The sequence below is a fragment of the Triturus cristatus genome, chromosome 2_2 (assembly GCF_964204655.1).
Source record: "Triturus cristatus chromosome 2_2, aTriCri1.1, whole genome shotgun sequence".
NCBI classification, from domain to species: domain Eukaryota; kingdom Metazoa; phylum Chordata; class Amphibia; order Caudata; family Salamandridae; genus Triturus; species Triturus cristatus.
The window spans coordinates 277424880-277440083 of record NC_140582.1 but is presented as its reverse complement, the minus strand read 5'-3'; positions in this window follow the sequence as shown (position 1 = coordinate 277440083).

The window sequence follows — 15204 nt, the reverse complement described above, 5'->3', positions numbered from 1 at the left end:
AATATCTAAATACCATTTTCCTAACATCCATTATGGTGCCCTAAGGTCATAACACAGAGTTACACCTGTTTCTGTTACAACCATAATGAATTACACAGTGATCTCGACAAAAGGAAGAATAAAAACTGTACAAAAATGTAAATCCGATTTTATTATATTAATAATAATAGCACAAGGGGATATCTATAGTTCTATTAGAGGAACAATGCTAGGTCAAAACGTGTTTTTGTTCTTTATACTGAATGCGAATATACGGTTCTGGGCTGCCTCCTGAACTAAGAAACTGTAACAAACGTGTGTTTTATCGTGTAGGTTTTCTCACATTAATATGAAAATAGGTCATTCGCCACTAAACCACTACCAAAGCATGACAGTTTAACTGCCCCCATTACCCTGCAGCACGCTTAAACTTGATTTATGAGGTTATTTTACAGGATGGTTGTCCTTAGGACGTTCTGAGCAGCGGGATAACGAATATTAATGCGATTTTCTCAGTAAAAGTAGAAAAAGCGCTGCACGTGGATTGGCTGGAGACCAACAACAATATCAAAGTATATACAGGGAGTGACACCTGGGGAGACAATTTAACTTTCAGATAGCTTTACCTGCACGGGCGAATTGAATCAATAATAAGAACACAAAACATTTCCCTAAGATATGCTAGCTTGGTGCCGGAGTGCATTCCTTTTGGAGCAAAACGCTTTAAAAAAATCTCTTTGATGTATGGCACCATTTTAGCTCCATATTTCAAATCAATATAGAATTTAATATATATGACTCTAAAATGCATCATTATGCACCCACTGTGAAGAAGCTTAAAAGCAATAATCTCGAGGTAGCCAAAGCAATTAAAGTCATGCCCACATAACATAGCTCCTTTAGCATACATGATGATCAGCGCTATAAGGAGGCATCAAATAAACAATCACAAAAAAAGAAATACATAAATAAATACATACAAAGTATAAGTCATTTTATAGCTAATAGGGAAGAGGCAACAACATTCTCATTTTACAGATATGTCTCATGTACTATAATGGAATGCTATGCTGTTTATTAGTCATTTGGTGCACATTATTAGAAGTGAGTACGGAAGGTGGTATATGACTTTAACATGATAATTTTCTTCGGTAGAATTTAGCTAGCGTGTTCATTGTCAAATGATTTTGCTTTTAGATTTACTATGATCAAAAGGTTCTTTGAAAATATCTGTTGAGCAAGGGTGTCAAATATATGTGACCAGGTTCACCAAGGTAAATGTACATGTGTATATCTACTCACCTGCAGAAGTACCTATGTGTAACTCCAAATTATTGCTATTCTTCATTTCCAAATGGAGATTTACACCTTTGGTTAGACTACATACCTCCACCCCCTCCAATGAGATGGGGGATCCTCCTATGAATGAATTAATGAGGGTAAAGTTACTATAAGTAACTTTACACCTGTTGGAGGAGACCTCTGCCACCAAGGTGGAGACTTTCCTAGAAGAAATTTACAAAAGTTTACATATTTAAAAAAAAAAAATCAAAATATGTTGTAAAATATAAATGTAAAAAATTATAATTATAAAAGTGTATAACACATCAACGCTTCCAAATTAGCATGTACTAAATAATAAAAATAATTACATGTAATTATTTTATAAGTATTAACTTTTAGACATCCCCATCATTAACAATTCTTTTTTTATTTACATTGTAGTAAACATATTTACACGTTTATATTTAATTAATTCAAATATGCACAACATATAAGTTGAAATATTTAATAATCTTTTTTTAAATGTAAATGTTTTATTACATTTTTTAAAAAGCAATAACATTTTTTTAAATGTGTGCTTCTTGATTTACTCCAAGCCTGTTCTGGAGTACAGTTAGGCCTCGCTTGACACAATTAGACTATAATGACGTTAGAAGAATATTTTGTAAATTGAAATGGTCTTACTCTTTTGTGGGTGTAAGATTTGCTTTGGCCTACCCAACCAAGCACCTCTTTCATTTTTCCTTAACCAGATCCATTTTTGAATATTTACATTATATTAATTATATTATACTGCATTTTCCCAGTCTGCCTAGTCCCGCCCACATTTAATACAAAAATGTATGCCTACATGTGCGGTGATCTTCACCATCAGTGAGGAGATCTCCACACAGAAAATATAGGAGAGGTGCAGGAGGCGAGCTCCACCGATTGGTTTGTGAACCGCATTTTGAGTAAGTAAGTAGCACTACTGTAGTACTAATTCACGTACTGCAAAATGTAATTTGAGAATCAGGCCACTGAAATGTATTTTTTATGCATTTTAAAGTGTCATCTATTGATCACATATAAGGTATCAGTTGTTAGTTTTATGCATATACCCAATTTCTAATGGCGAAAATAATATTTGAAATGCACTTTTACTTTTAGGGCCTGAGGACAAAGGGCCAGAAGTACATAGATTTATTTCAGGTCGCAAATCACCCAATTTGCTGAATCAGGACATTTGTGAACGTATAAAAGCCTTTTTATACGTACCAAACCCTATTTTACGATTCAGTAACCCATTAGTGAGTGATTCGGTATTAGGAAGGGGTGTGTTAAGGCAACCCCTTCCTAAAAGCAACTCCCAGTGGTATGTGTGAATGTTTTTTTTAATACTGAAAAATTCGATGTAAATATTAATAATGATACATTCATGTATAAAACCAAATCACTAATTTATTGACAAATTTGCCTGTTGGGAACTCCATGATAACCCCAAGAAATACGCAGTTAGGCAGGCCCTGAGACCCAGGCCGGAGGTCAATGATTAAGGGTTCACAGGTCGGATGGCACATAGCTGTCAGACAAATACGCAAACAGTAAATCTCAGATCAATCTCAAAAATAGGTCAGCAACTCCACGATGGTCCAGGGAGATTGGAACCAAAAAAGCACATATGGCATAGGGGTGCACATGTTCCCAAAACACCAAAAAGTCAAATGCCACACGAAGTTAGAAACACTTATGCAATCAGGACGCAGCACACACAGTGCACACAGTGATCATGCACTCCCCATGCCAGACAACTAGACACATGACCCACTGGCCACACTGTGTCCACACAAGGTCAAGGCCCACCTGGATTTTTCTTTTCATCCAGTATATTAACTTATGACTCCAAAGACAGAGGTTCACATTCCTTACCAAAAAAGGATTGCAAGAATTATTTATTGCATTTAATCAACTATATAAAGGCCCATATTCGACTGATTGTAAATTGAGACAGTCCTCAAACCCTATGCCTGTGACTTTCCTCCCAGCCACATTGTTTAATTAAACAAACTGTTATTGTTTTGTCATACGCCTCTTGTCTCTTGTTTTTTCAAGGTATTTCATGTTTAAGCAACAGTTTTGTGACCGAAATGCGTCGCATAACATTTTCATTTTACAGCTTTTTTCAGGTATGTGGTAACTCGTTCACAAACTAGAAGGGGTCCCCAAGAGACCCCTTCCACTTTGTGAATGGTTGTGAAAATGTTTTTTAAGAGCAGGCAGTTGTCCCAGGATCATTGCCTACTCTTAAAATAGGAAAAGAAAACGTTTCTTTTTTTTTTTAAAAAACACATCCAAATTTCCTTCAAGAAAAACAGGCTACATTTCCCAAAAAACTGATGCGTTATTGAAAAGCACTCACACACATGGTCAGCTGATCCCAGCAGGCCACCATTCATGTGTTTTTAGTGATTCCCAATGGGTTAAAAACGGGGAACTACAACATGAATATTAATAATTAGGTCAATTTTCGACCCATCTGGAATCTCAAACGGTGTAAAACACACTGTTGTACATAGCTGTTTGCTGCGCTATAAGGAAACCACAAACCTGAGTCTATGTACATCTGGCCTGAAGAGCCTACTAATAATATATTATCAGGGGGACAGTGCCCAACTCTATGTGAAAACCCTATCTTCCTCCAAGCTGCCATGTAAGGCCACCGCAAATCAAGAGGAGGGTTTATTGCTCGCAACAGGAAAATCAGTCAAAAAAGACCTCAAGGTCAGTCAGCTGTCTCCATTATAGAAAATAGCCTCCTAAAAGGCAAATTCCAACAATACTGCAACCTTTCTCCCCATTAATTAATTTCAGTGTATCTAGCTATGACTAAGATTCAAGACATCAACTCTCCTGCAGATACCATAGACCAGTGGTTCCCAAACTTTTTTGACCCGTGGCTCCCTTGACCTAATTGGCTGTCGACCGTGGCTCCCCCCCATTTTTTTTACCGTAGGGCGGGTGGGTGGGGATGTAAGCCCGACCGCAGGAGTACTTCCTGTTGTCTTCCTTAAATTAATTGGCATGCAATGAAGGCATTTATTTAATCATAGTTGTAACAAAATAAAAAGATAACAGTTGTAAAAGGGGAAAAACACACTTTTGTTTTATGTGCTGATACGTTTTCTCTCATCGAGAATGTAAATGCGACGTGAACTCAGGCGTGGGAGGCTGTATTGAAGCCAGTGACCATACTGATGTTTCAGTAATATTTGAATGTATTCCCCTTTCAGGGACCATCTGAGAGTTCTACTGGGTTTGGTCTAGAATAGATTAGAAAAATGACGATGGCCCTGTCTGTAAACGCACATTTGAAGATGTTTTTTAAACAAAAAACACTTTTTTTAATTTAAATGTAAATGCATATTCTCTATTGAATATATGGAATATGCATTTACAATGACATTTTTAAAAAAGTGTATTTCGTTTAAAAAACATCTTCAAATGTGCGTTTACAGACAGGGCCATCGTCATTTTTCTAATCTACTCTAGACCAAACCCAGTAGAACTCTCGGTTAATCTGTAGTTAAATTCCACCAAGTTAAGACGGAGCCACTCGGTGTTATCATTGCATACTGGAGGAAAAATGCACCCAACAGGCAAACACGCATGCCGAAATTCATTTAATACACCCCTGTCAACCCACTCCCCCTGCCTGCCAGAACCCTGCCATCCCTCTCCCCCTGCCCGCAGATGTCTCCCCTGTCTCTTGTGTTATGCCTTGTGGCTGGCCCTGCGCTAGGAGTGCCCGTTCTGCCCATGCTTGCTCCCTTCGTGACCTCTCCTGCCCCCTCTAACCAGGTCTGTCCCCCTTCGTGTCTTGAGACTGTCACTTCTTCCCATGCCTGCTCCCTTCGTGTCCTCTGACTGTGTCTTCTATCCATGCTGCTCCCTTTGTGTCCTCAGACTACCCTTCTCTCCATGCCTGCTCCCTTCGCGCACTCAGACTACCCTTCTGTCCGTGCCTGCCCCCAAACCCCCTGACTACCCCCTCTGTCCATGCCTGCCCCCGCACCCTCAGACTGCCCCTTCTGTGCATGCCTCCTCCCTTCGCGCACTCAGTCTGCTCCTTGTGTCCATGACTGCTCCATTTGTGCCCCTTGATTGACCCATCTGGCAATGCCTGCTCCCACCGTGATTTCAGACTTCCCCTTCTGTCCATCCCAGCCTCCTTCGTGCTCTCAGACTACCTAGTCTGTCCATACCTTCTCCCTTCGTGCCCTAAGATTGCCCCTTTCCTCCATGCCTGAGCTGAATATGAGAGTAACACAATTACGTCGGCACAAAACAGCTCAAGAGCCTGTTTAAATTAATAATTTCCACTCGTCCTTGTCTGTCGAACCCCCCCACCCCCACCGCTCTTACCTGCACAGGTGCTGCTGCGTTTAATGATGAGTGAGTGGCAGACCGAAGAGCACAATCAGAACCTCCACTCCCGCTGTGCCGTGCCGTGCCTGTATCCCTGTGCCATGCGTAGCTCCACGTGCCTGTCAGTCTTTGTGCATGCCTCTATCCCTGTGTCATGTGTAACTTCACCTGCATCTGTCTCTATGCCGGGCCTGGTTTCTTGTGTGCTGGGATTGTCTTGTCTATTGCCCTGGTACGCCTGTCTCACTCTGCCTTGCGGCGGATTTTCCATGATAATGCAGGTGGCATTTCTAGCGCTGCCGGCTGCAATTTCCCACATCGTGCCGCGGCGCCCCTGGCAACTAATTACGGCGCACCGGGGTGCCGCGGCGCACAGTTTGGGAACCACGGCCATAGACCACAATAAGCACTTGCAAAATATAAATTAAATCAAATGTTTTGGTAACATTGTCTTGTTTCTGCTGCAAAATGTAGCTAGAAAAATCCCAGAGCTGGACTACTAAGTAAGGGCTACATGCATCAAGCATTTTACCAGTCGCAAACGGACTGGTTCACAGAATCGGCACATTTGCGACCTGTATAATGGCTTTTCCAATCCTTCAAAGGGAATGCATTCGCAAAATAGATAATCACAAGTTATTGAGATGCATCAAGCCTTTCCTAAATGCAACTTCGCATTTAAGAAACGCTAATTACCATCAACTTAAAGTTGATGGTAATTTGCGCAATCTTTGAAAAAGGGAATTTGTGACATGTGGCGCACACAGATGCCCCTAGGCATGTGTGTGTGCACACTAACCTTTTGGGGGGCTGCATCAGGGAGGCCTGAAGCACCCTGGCACCCTTGCAATTGCATTCGCAATTTTGTAATTACAAATTTGGTAATCGCAATGGGAATGCAAATGCAGTCCTATTCATTCCTATAGGCATATATTGTTGTAAGAATATAATTTTGTATTTATTTTAATGTGTTATAATTAATACATTAATGTTATGTGTTACTGTTGTTTATAAAAATATTATTTGTTTTTTAATTCAATTTATAATTGTAAGTGATTTAGAAATTTTTATTTAATTTTTAATAATACTGTATAGTGTTGTAGTGGGGTGTGTTTGTACAGGGATATGTGGGAAGTTAATTCATAATTAATTACTAATTATTTCTGAATTCGAAATTATGTAACTGATTGTTAATTATATATATTGTGTTATAGTGATTTATTTTAATTACATTTTAGGTGCAGGTTGCTAGAATTGTAGTGCTATAGGGAGGGAAGGTAATAAGTAATATTTAATTACCAATTATTTAATAAGTGTTATTGATTAATTGATAGTGAATTAGATAAATGATGTGATACTTATTTATTTTAGTTATAATTTAGATGTGGGATGCTGGGTTTTAAGGTCATTTAATTTAAGATCGTTTTTTTGTACATTATTTGTTATTTGACTGCCTGCTGTGTAACTTCATTAAGTTGTTAATGATTGTGTAATTATTCTGCTGTTTAATTAACCTTTTATGCCTTTTAGTATTTATATGTGCATTATGTGTGTATTTTAAAATGTGTTTTACATTTTGGAAAAGCTGGTTCAGAAAAAAAAGATATGTATTTCTTTTAGTAATTGATATAATTGATTTTATAAATAATTTAATAATTGGTAATTAACCCTTATTATATTTTTAAAATGTACATATTTTGTAACATGTTTTCTTTTTTTATTGTAAGTCTAAGAGACAGTTTTTGTGCTATGAAATTTGATGTACGAACTATTCTGTGGATTTATAGACATTAAACATATTACTCATGATGTTATCTTCTTTTTCATATTTATGGAAACTGTATTTATGATATGGAATTAGATTTTTTCTTTCTTTCTTTTTGTATTAGTTATTTAATTGTTTTTTGTTTTTTAATACTCACAGACCTACACCCACACCCACCCACACACACACACATACACACACACACATGCACATACAAACACATATATATATATATATATATATATATATATATATACGTACATATTTCATGTTAATCAGTAATGTTTATATTAAGAGTTTAATATATTTTCTACAATAGTAAGGTGAGTCATATATGTAATGTGTCTGAACCAAAGTCCAGCACTTTTTCTAATGTTGCACTGTTTGGATTGGGAATAGTAAATGTAACCTCTCTGAAGTCCAACACTTTCCGTACTGTTGCCTTTAAATGGAGTGGGAGATGTAAATCTAACCCTGCCAAAATCCAACGCTTTCCCTACTCTTGATCTGAATGCAGTAAGTATAGTAAATGTAACCCCTCCAAAGTCCAACACGTTCTCTACTGCTGCGCTGTTTGGAGTGGGAATAGTAAATGTAATTGTTTTCAATGTTTATACTATTTATTTGAAAATGTGTTTTTGGGGTTTTAAACTTCCTAAATCTGATTTATTGGCTAATATAATTTGTTTATTTTGCAATTAACTTGTTTATATTTGTTTTGTATTTTTATTGGTGTATGTGTGTGTGTGTATATATATGCATGTGTGTGTGTATATACACATATTTATATATAATATATTTATATCTATATTTGTATTTATATCTAATCTATAGATAGATAGATAGATAGATAGATAGATAGATAGATAGATAGATAGATAGATAGATAGATAGATAGATAGATAGATAGATAGATAGATAGATAGATAGATAGATAGATAGATAGATAGATAGATAGAAAGATATTCACTAAAAAACAAAACCTAAGGTTACAAAGACTTTTGGTTTGGATCCACTGCTGCGATCCACATCTCCCAATATTCATAAACCTTTTTTCTTTAATAACTCCAAAACTGCTGAACAGATTTACACCAAAATACAAGTAGCACTGTTTCTGGACCAAGATCTAGCTTTCTGCCAAATTTGATGTAATTCTTTTCAGTGATTCGGGCTGTAGTTGTGTCTAAACTCCCAATGGGAAATTGCATGGGGATATGCATTTAGGAATCTTCCTTTTTCTCAGTCCCCTCTTGACAAATCACCTTGAAACTTTCCAGACAGCAGCTATTGTGCCTGGCACACTAGGTTTAAAAGATTTACGAAGATTCTTCAAATAGCACTAACGTTATCAGTTTTCCAATAGAAACTAGTTCCTAATTATAACTACCTACTGTATATTTATTGAAAAGGCAAAAGTTAAAGGGATGTTATAGTTGGGTGAAAATGTCACCTAGATCATACCATCTGAAAGTAACAAAACCACTGAAATTCACCAGTGAAGTAACTATGGCTCTTACCCTAAAACAATTATAACATGCACCCCAACCATGCATATTATTATTATCAACAATGATGCATTCCAGATGTGATTAAGAATGTTACAAATATAGTCAATGAATATGTCATGACTGATTTAATATGCAAGGGTAAAAGCAGTGCATGGCAATGGCACACGTTATATTTACTTTAGGGTACGAGTTATAGTTACTTGAGATGACTATAACTGGTAAATGTCAGTGTTTGTGCTAGTTTCAAATGGTATATTTCATATAACATTTTCACCCAACTATAACATTTCTTTAAACTTTGTTTTTCTCACTGAATTCTGAAGGTCTTTTTAATGAAAAGTTAGATATTCTTACAATTCTTAACTGTAACGTCACTTTAACCCTTGCTTTTTACAGTGGATTTCTAGTTTTTTTTAACGTAAAGTAAGATGTCCATCATAATGCATGGTGGGTCGGCTGGAGGTAAGGTCTGGCCTGGCATTGTCCAGTGTGCTGCCCCCATCAGAGCTTGCTATCCCAACCCCCCCATCGAGCTAGAAAGGTACAAACATTTACCAACCAAAGCTGTAATACTATGCCTGGAGTGGTAAAAGGCTTTTGTCATTTTACAGCTCAGCATAGATGGCACTTTGCTAATCCTAGTATTGTTGCAAAATCTCAATTTTTATATGTATATTGATTCAACCAAGCAAAAGCCTTCTGATTTAATAAACTGGGCTGCACACAGGTGAGATACTCAGAGGTAGGTGGAGAGCTACAGTTGCTCACGAGCTACTAGTTGGAGACCCCTTGCTTAAAGACTTTGATGTAGAAATGGCGAAAGAATTTGGGGCCGATTACGATGTCGGGCGGAATCTTTCTGCCCGACACCGACACGGAATTGGGACCAACCAACTCATGGTCAGCGGTTCCGCCCGTCTGATTCTGATGCGAATGAACACTGTTCAATCGGATTCTCATTGTTCCCTATGGAAACTTGTATAACACAGGCTCAGGCACAGCCTCCTATGGGGAAATGGGGTGTTTGGAAAACCCTGCACCCTGTTGCGGGCACCCTACGGTGCCTGCTACATAGTGCAGGGTTTTACAGGAGGCCGCAGGATGAAGGTAGCCCTGCCAGAGGCCCCCAAAGTTACATTCCAACAGCCTTTTCGTGTCAGAACAGGCCAAAGTGAAAAGGCTGTTGGAAATCGACATTGTAAACCCGAGGTCAGAAACGATGTCCATAGGGGTGTACGATGGGTTCCAACTGACACAAATCCTCAGAGAGACAGTCAAAACCGATGTGGAATTACGGCGTGGTTTACCTTCTGACCGCAAACAACTTATTCAGTTGGGCGGATTGTAATCTGAGTGAGATGGTCAGAAGGGCTCCTCCGACATGGTCAAGGAGAAGCCTACTGTCAGGACGAGGCTTTCTGCCCGACATTGTAATCAGCCCCTTTGTCTCTTTCTAGCGCGGCATGGATGGCTCTATGCTAATATTATGCTTAAAATATTTGCTAGAAAAACAGTCATTTGATGTGAGCAGATTCAGAGTGTCGTTGGTGTTGTAGGGTGCTTTATACAGGGGCTGCTCTCCACCTAAACTTGGGAGCTACTCAGAGTTCTTGGTTTCTTTTTGCAAATATATATAAAGTCACTGATTAAAACAAAGGTTACATGGACATTATAGTTAGGCTCAGATTTCACTCAAACCTCAAATTTCTATTTGAAAAAAAATTATATGTCCTAACTATAACATTCCTATAACCTTTGTTTTTTTTTTTAAAGTGAATTTATTTTTCTTTCAACTAGTATTCATGTTTGACAGACTGTTGGAGGAATGGGGGGGGCCTCCGACCAGCTCACAGCAATTCCGCTGTGTCAGACTTACTGGAGGTCCCAGGAGGGATTCCTGGCCCCCAAGAACCCATAGCACCCAATAGGACTTCATCCCCCAACTAGTAGTGCAGCAGGAGGCACATTTGCAGAGTTTTGGAGAAAATGGGCATGGCCTCCAAAGACCTCTCAGCAATCCCACTGTGTGGGACTGACTGGAGTAACAAGAGGGCATCCAGATCACCAAGGACTCTCAGCCTCCAAATGGACTTCATCCCCCAACCAGAGTGTGCCGGAAGGTGTATTTGCAGAGTGGTGATGAAAGAGGGTGGGGTCTGTAACAAACTCCCAGCAATCCCACTGTGTGGGCCTAACTGGAGGTAACATGAGGGGTTGTTGGCACCCAAGGACCCTCACCACTCAAGGGGACTTCATCTCCCAATAAGATGTGCACCAGGAGACTCCTTTGCAAAGTGGTTGAGTAAGAGGTCGGGCCATTGGTGACATCCCCCGGCCGTTTAAAAAATATGCTTTTATTTTATTAGGGGAGAGGAGCCACATGGCACCCTTCCCCCAACCGATCCTGGCCCGGGGACCCCGTCCCCCAGGTTCTATAATTTTTACAAATTTGTTTGGGTTTATACAGGGGTGGGGACCGCGTGGCCCACCTACCTAGGCTGATTTCAGCCCAGGAGCCTCCATCCCCTAAGGCCCAGCCTACTGGTAACAGGGGAGGGTTGCCACACGTCCACAATCCCTGGGCCGATTCCAGCCCTGGGGGCCACATCCTCAGGCCCCTACTATTTAAAGATGGGAAGGTGGACTGCAAGGCCCACCTACCAGGCTGAATATTGCCCGGGAACCCCATCCCTGAAGCCTGCCTATTTCTAAATTGGGACCACAGGAGGAGCCTGAAGGCCCCCACTGTTCCAGCCGGCACCCCAACTCCTGCAAGAGCTGGAATTGTTATTACACATATATTAGACATACGGACCTGCTAGCCATTCAGCTCCTTGTGTCTAAAAGCAATTCTGCTCTATTTCCAGCAAGTGAGAGCATTTTCAATGCTGGAAATGGAGTGTTTGTTATGGCTTGGTGGGAGCTGCTAAGCTTCCACCAAGCCGCAGCAAACAGCTATGTCCCAGAGGTGAACACCCAGGGACATAGCAAGAGCCAGGCTTGGGGAATGGCGGTACCCAAGGCCATTAATGGTTGAAGAAGAGAGGCTGCATGGCCCAGCTCCTTTTTGCATTAGGGCCTGCCCTAGAGAGGCAGTGGTCCCCAGGGTTGAGAATGGCAAGGGTACTTTTACAGAGTGGCAGAGGAAGGGGGCCTGGCCTCCGAAGGCCTCTCAAGAATTTCAGTGTTTGGGAACTGTTGAAGTAACAGTAGGGGTTCCTGGCCCCCAAGGACCCTCAGCATCCAAGGGGACTTCATTCCCCAACCAGTAGTGCGCCAAGAGGAATGATTACTGAGTGGAGCAGAAGTGCGTGTGGCCTCCGAAGACCTCTCAGCTATCTGACTGTGTGGGACTTACTGGAGGTAACAGGATGGGTTCCTGGCCCCAATGGACCCTCAGCAAACAAGAGGACTTCATCTCTTATTCAGTAGTGTACCAGGAGGTACGTTTGCAGAGTGGCGGTGAAAGTGGTCTCTAACAACCTCTCAGCAATCCCGCTATGTGGGACTTACTGGAAGTAACAGGAGGGGTTGCTGGCCACCAATGACCCTCACCAGCCAAGGGGACTTCTTCCCCTAACAAGATGTACACCAGGTGTCCCGTTTGTAGAGTGGGTGAGAAAGAGGGTGGGACCTCTGGTTACTTCCCCAAGCCTGCCTTTAAAAAAAATCATTTTATTTTATTAAGGGCCCCACATTTTTCAAAATTAATTGGTTGTATAGGGGAGGGGGCCACCACCTTGGGCTGATATCGGCCCAGGGGACTCCATCCCCTTGGGGCCTGGTCTACTTGTAATGGGGGGGGCATACAGCCACAATACCTGGGCAGATTTTCATCCCCTGGGACCACATCTCATGAACCTACTAACCTCCTGAGGCGAAAAGCCGGGAGATAGCCGCTAATTGTTTTTAAATAATTTGTGTGTCACTTTTGGATAATTTGCTGATTTTATAGCACTGACTCACCCAGGCTTCACAGGACTCGGTCCTAAAAGCACACCGCACAGCTGCCCCTGCGCTGTCAGCGGACTCCCAAACAATCACGGCGCCATTGCCGGCGTGCTGATAGGCCACGCCCCCTTGGAGGCCACGCCCCCTTTCCGAGCAGGTATATAACGCTGAATAATAGCGTCTCCTGCCAGAACCTACTAACCTCCTGAGGCGAAAAGCCGGGAGATAGCCGCTAATTGTTTTTAAATAATTTGTGTGTCACTTTTGGATAATTTGCTGATTTTATAGCACTGACTCACCCAGGCTTCACAGGACTCGGTCCTAAAAGCACACCGCACAGCTGCCCCTGCGCTGTCAGCGGACTCCCAAACAACCACGGCGCCATTGCCGGCGTGCTGATAGGCCACGCTCCCTTGGAGGCCACGCCCCTTTCCTCCCTCCCCATAAAAGTATGTGTCTTTACCGTACGCGCAGCGGACGGGCGCAGCGGGCGCGCCGTTTGCGCGCCCAAGGCGCGCCTAAGGCAAGCCCGTCTTCGCCCGTCATCGCCAAGTCATCGCCTCTCGCCAGCCCCCCTGCTCAAAAAACTCGGACGGCATACTATTATGATAAAAATCATCTCCTTGCACTTAACCCACGCCTACGCTGTGACAAGCTAGAGGGCTGCATTGAACAGACTGCTCTTCAGTGTAATTCCTGTAACTTAATTATATCTGAACCGAGACTACCCCGACACAGAGCCACCAGAAGGAACCACTCTTCGCTCACAATCTCTCAGCTTAATGTCAGGTCCCTGGTAGAACACCATTCTGAGGTATATACGCTATTGACAGATGAGAACCCAGACATACTGTTCTTGAGTGAAACCTGGCTCAAGGATGAACTAACTAGCATCCCTAATCTTACGCTACCGGATGGATTCTCTATGACCTCCATTAATAGAGACTCTAGGGGTGGCGGCATTGCCGCCATCTATAGAACATCATACACTTGTTCATTTGTAAAGGAAGATATTACGGGCTGTGAGTGCGCTCGTGTTAAAATCACCACTAGCCCTCATTTATCCCTCTCTGGCCTTTTTATCTATAGACCCCCGGGGCCCACCTCTAAATTCACAGAGGAATTCCTAGAGATAGCCAATGCTCTGGTTGCAAGCTCCGCTAATTTCACGATCTTGGGGGACTTAAACCTCCATTTCGACTCCATCTCGGATCCGACCATCAGTGATCTCCTAGCGGACCTGACAGCCTTGCAGCTGACCCCTCTTATACAATCCCCTACTCACTCTGCTGGTCACCTACTCGACCCGGTTTTCACTAATATTCCGAAAGCCAGAGCAGATCCTCCTAAACCCATGGGATGGACTGACCACTTCCTTGTCACATTTGTGATATCGGCCGCTATCCAATCCAACAGGGCGTCGCCCGCCTCCTGTCTTAAAAGGCCCTGGCACAAACTCCAGAATATGGATTTTCCTGCCAGTTTAGGAGAACCCAACTTTGAAATCACAAATGACATTAACACGTCATATGCCGCCTTTCAGGATTGGATCACCAAAGGACTCGACACTATCATACCAGCCAAATGGACTAGAGGACGGAGCACCCCCTCTAACCCATGGTATGACGAGAACTTGAAAATTCTTAGAAAGGAATGCAAAAGAGCGGAACGTTATTGGAGGAAAGACTATAGGGACAAGGACAAAGCTTATTATTTGGCCACACTCAAGTTATATCATAAAGCTATACGCACTGCTCGCGCATCCTTCTATGCCAAGGAAATTGACTCCAGCCCCAACCCCACGAAAACAATTTTTAAACTGGTCCAAAAACTACAAAACAGCGGCAACCTTGCCTCGTGTATTTCCTCCACTCAGCAGTGCGAGGACCTCGCCACTTTCTTTACAGAAAAGGTGAGGAAGATTTACAACACCTTCTCACATATCCCTTCTGACCGCACTAGCTCCCCCAATTTCTCATTCAAAGGTTCCAGGCTCACCTATCTGCCAGCTATCACTCTTGAGGACCTAGCTAAATTCTGCAGAAAGGTGAAAACCGGTGCCCCTTCAGATCCCATGAGACCAGCCCATTTTCTAGGAGCTCTGGACTTCTTTCTTCCCTCTTTGGCCACGCTCCTTAATCTCTCCTTTTCATCGGCCACAGTACCCATATGTTGGAAACAGGCTTGGGTCACTCCCATTATTAAAAAACCCAATCTAGACCCCACAAAGCCGGAGAACTACAGGCCCGTCTCACTGCTCCCTTGGGTGTCCAAATTAGCAGAAGCCCATGCGAACACCGTACTCACTGACCA